The sequence below is a fragment of the Nelumbo nucifera genome, chromosome 3 (genome assembly GCF_055504915.1).
Source record: "Nelumbo nucifera cultivar China Antique chromosome 3, China Antique-T2T, whole genome shotgun sequence".
Classification (NCBI taxonomy): domain Eukaryota; kingdom Viridiplantae; phylum Streptophyta; class Magnoliopsida; order Proteales; family Nelumbonaceae; genus Nelumbo; species Nelumbo nucifera.
The window spans coordinates 100,797,373-100,802,437 of NC_142651.1; positions in this window are offsets into that span (position 1 = coordinate 100,797,373).

Here is a 5,065-nt window from a genome sequence, read left to right on the forward strand (position 1 = left end):
GTTAGATGGATATAATAAGGAGCGGGCAAATTTTTTGAGTATGCGTAACGCGCATCCTGCGGTTGTTAGAAGTTGCTTTGTCCGTGTCATGGATGTTGAGAGAATGATGGGCTTTTTTTTGGGCCTCTCTCTCTCTCTTTCTCTCATGGGCAAATACATGTGCTGATCCCATGGACTGGGCGCGATACCTCATGTTCTTGTTAGAATTGAGATTACGCAATTTAAAAAGTAAAAATAAAATAAAAATAGGTATCATTTTGAAAATTTTACAAGATATAATGTGCAGGCGATATTAGTAAATACATCATGGTTGAATTTAAAAAAAAATAAGTGATGTACATGGATAATTCATCAGACTTTCATGGATACAAATATCTTGTATTCAAATATATGTCTTTGTATATGCTATTTGCCTATTGGAAGTATTTTGAGCATGGTTTTTGAACCGCCATTGACCCGAATGATCAGACTGTTCAGCGTGGGAATTGTCCAGGCAATCAATTCCATTTTATCTCAAACTCGGTCCTTGACCAAAAACCGTTAAATCAATCAACAACTCATTGATCTGGGCGGTCGAACCGTTGATCCGTCGACCTATTCAATAGTTTTTGGCCATTTTATTTTATTTTTTTATTTTTCTGTTAAAATGTACCGTCCGTTCAATCCAGATGGCCGAACTGTCGACCTGGAAACCAGTAGCTAAAACGGTTCCATTTCTGGGTCGTTTTTTAAAACCATGATTTTGAGTGACTTTCTTCCTCTTTTTTGTTTCCCAACCCCCTCAAAATTTCCTATTTTCTTTTTTCTTTTTACAATTTTTACAGATACTAAAAACTCAAACATGGGACAATTTAAACTCAAGTACAACCCATGTTGCTTCCTTCTTATAAGGAAATGGAATCTAATCACTTGGATTGATTGGCTAAGTGGTTCAAGATAGAATCACGCACACCAATATAACCTATCACAACTGAACATGCTAATGTTCCATTGGAATAAGATGTGGATTCCCACCCAGCCCGGTGTGCATGATTTTGTCTGCAACCCATCAAACATGGCATCTTTTAATTGCACATGTCTCGTCTAATTTTCTACATTTAATCCATGAAATGCTAGCCCAATAAGCTAGGAAACAAAGAACCTAACATGTTCAATTTAAGTATAGCTCAATATCAATAATGTCTTCAAGCTGTTTTGGTGTAGCCATAAAATCTAAAAATAAAACAGCCAAATTCTACTTGGTTGAGTTATAACTATTTGAATTGATAAGCCTTGATAAGTAAATAAGGTTTGTGCTTTTTAGATTGGTTACTACTACTAGCACTCTTGTGGAGCAAACAAAACTATTTACACAGCTCTTTTGAAGTCATAATCCAATATATCGTCGTGGGTCTTTCAATAAAGGGGTCTTTTGTATGTCAAGAGGTTTTACTCTCTTTATGTCAGTATTGATTTCTTCATGTATCTTGGTACCCATGCTCTTTTACCTCATGTTAAATATGTTGGCTTCAATTGACAAAAGCAAAAGCATTGGAATTTCAAATAAGACATTTCTTTGGTTTATATACTCCACTTTAGATCTACTACTACACTGCCCACAAGACACTATAGCCATACATCGGGAACATCTCCCATGATTGACAATATATAAGTATGGAAAATGTTTCCAATTTGCCTCTATAGTGTTTTGTTACTGGGACCAATAATGGCCTTATCCAAAAGGGGTGAATTGGGTAAAGCTTAAAAACACAAATATCTTGAATTCAAATCTAAACTCCAAGTGAAACTCAAAAACCTTCCCCTCAAACTAAACTGAAGCCATTTTTAACAATCAATATGCAATGGAAGTTTTAAGCATAGTTTTTAAAACCGGCCCGGAGGACGAACCAATCAGGGGTCCGGTTATTGGGTCGAACGGTCTAATCATTCGAACTGTTCGTTTGGCTCGTTCTGACAAAAAAATAAAAATTTTAAAAATATAAAAAACGGTTAAAACCGTTCGAACAGTTAACCGCCCGGTTCAATGGTTCGCTGACCAAAATCAACAATTTTGAAGGAAAATCCAGTGTTTGAGGAAAACGAAACCAATCACTTGACCGATTCCTGGTTTTTCCAGTCCGACTGTCCGATCCAGTCGGTTTTGAAAACCATCATTTTAAGTTAGGTTAGGCTAGTTCAACGGTTAATCAAGATGATGTAGCTCTTTGGTTAACTTAACTATTGAATTGGTAATCTTCACTAATAATAACGAATAAAAAAAGTAATAGGAGTTGGAGGGGTTAGCATGGAATAATTAAGAACAATAATAACAAAGACTTCTAACAAGTTGACAGTAACTGATAAATAAATTAAGCAATTAAGAACTATAGCTTGTTATCTAGTTAGTGGTCCTATAGTTAATGATAGAATAATAACAATGAAAATAACTATAGAAATGCAAAGGAGTAGTTAAAAGTAAATCAACACAAATGTAAATAGAATCTATACCTGATAGTGTGTGTCTAAGCAGTTGGAGAGAGAAGACTATGCACAAACTGTAGCAAAGAAGAGGGTCTACTACACAAATATAACTGAGACTAGCTATTAAGCCTATAATCAACTTGAGATTCAAGTAATTATCAATTGCTACCGAAATCTTGAGGATAGATCTAACCGCTGAAATGTAAATGTTGTTAATCAATAGTAAATGAATAATAAAGATAAACAACGAAAACAGTAGTTTGTTGAAATGTAAAGGATAGATCTAACATTGAAGTGTAACCAATAATGTTAATAGCTCTATAACTACACTAAGAGATCTTGTATCTTACAAATAAAATCAAAGAAAAACAAAATAAAAAGAATCTACAAGATCTCAAGGATTCAAGTTAATGCAGTTATAAGAAAAATGTTAGCAAATAAAGCAAATTGCAAAACTTGAAAGAAAAGAAACAAAATATAAGACACGCAAGATTTTTATAGTGCTTCGGCCAATCCTACCTACGTCCTCTACGTTAGACCACCACTAAGTAGGGGTGTCAACGGTACTTAAAAATTTGAGCTTGAATTTAAGGTTCAACATAATTGAATCAAATTTGGATATGTTGTTCATATTATTTAAGTAATCAAATTGAATTCAGATATGACTTGATTCAATTCGATAAATATCTGAATTTGACCTATTATTTAATTATTATATATAATACATAAAATATTTAAATATTTTATATAATTTATATAATTTATATATACAATATTTAAGTTATATAAAGAAATTTACATATTTTATTTATAATTACTTAAAATAATTAGTTAGTCGAATTTGGACAAATCGAATTCAAATTCGGACATTGATTTTCAATATCTATTAGATATCAAATCAAACTTAGATATCAAATTTTCTAACCCAATTCGAATTCAGATGTTGCTTGATTCAATTCGAGTTTGATCTATTTACAGCTCTACCACTAAGGATTTTCACTAATCAATTGGGCTTCCCGAGTACTAGCCAAGACTTTACAACTAGCAAGATTTTACGGGTGTTTGTAATACTTGATCCAATTAAACTTACACATGTGCCAATAAGACCCAAATCAATAGGTTTTTCGAGTGCCTACAATGCCTTATAGTTGAACTTCATAGAGGTACCAACAAGACCTTAATGGTGTTCAACAAGTTAAACACCTACCTGCTCAAAATATCTTTATTTCTTTAGCAATGGAGTAGGCTCACATGCAAGAGAAGCTTCTCAATAGGTAGATATACACAATACAAGCACAAACTAAACTAAGTTGCCAAAGTTCTCAATAGATGCTCAACTCAGGAGAGAAGAACCTAGTAGATAGGTGAAAATAAGCTCAATGGCTTATCAAAGAAGCTCACCTCCAACAATGATGAAGCTTAGGGATGTCTTCCTCAAAATGGCTCTAACCTAGCTTGCTCTCTTTGAAAAATAATTATTTACAAAATGTAAAATGAATGCACAAGTTGTTTTTCACAAGCTTTGATTCAAAAATTTTATTCTTATTCCCTTGTTTTTTGAATAAAGCTAAACTCCTTTTATTTATAGAGGATTTGAGAGCAAGTGATCATTTTTTATCCATTGGAGGAACTTTAATCTCTTTGTAAATGATTCAAATTTCCCCCAACATGATAGAATGACTTCCAAGAATAGTAGTAGTTGTTTGAAACTTCAAATGGACAAAATTTTCTTCATAGTAGTCGACTGTGTAATTTGTTGGTTGACTACAATATAAAAGAAGGAATCTTTTTTTCTCTCTTGGTCGGTTGGTTTTTCTTTATTAGGTAACTAGTAAGTTGTGAACTCAACCTATCTAAGGTAATTGATAGATCTCCTCAAATTGGTTTTTCTTTGTCAGATACTTGACACATATTTTTGGGTAGTCAACTACTTTTCACAATCAAGGCCAATTTGCCTAAAAGACATCCCAATCACTTAGAAATGTTGAAAAATTATGTCCAAAGGTTTGAAAACACTTCCATTAGCTTTCAACATGTGTTTTCCTAATTCTTATATTTTGTTTAAGATCAATAAAACCTAGGAATCAAATCCAATAAAGCTTATGGTTTCTAAGGAGATTGATTGAGTTCGGTCTTGTTGAACACCTATGAAGTGCAATATACAATTGATTACATCAAGATCTTAAAAAAATAATTAAATAAAACTTGATGTAATCTTCTCCTTGTGAGATGTTGTAGCAAATCATCTTTGAGTAGTTTTAACACCATTCAATTCTTCATTAGCCTTGGTGCTTGATATACTTGGAGCTTCTTTAGTTGGAGCGATGATGATGATGTTATAGATGATCATTGAAGCACTACCAACCACTTCAACAAAATTTCTACTCCATCAATTGTAGCATTCTAGCTTTAATACTTATGTAGCATGAAGAAACTCAATAAAGAATTGTTGCACACTTAGATGCATCTCAATGAGTTCGTTATCATCAAAACACATAAAGTCAACACATAAGAATTTCTACTCCAAGTGCACTCTGCACTCAGCTAAGGCCTGTCCCAAGTATACTAGGTTGGGGATATGAATCCTATTCCATGATTCCACTTT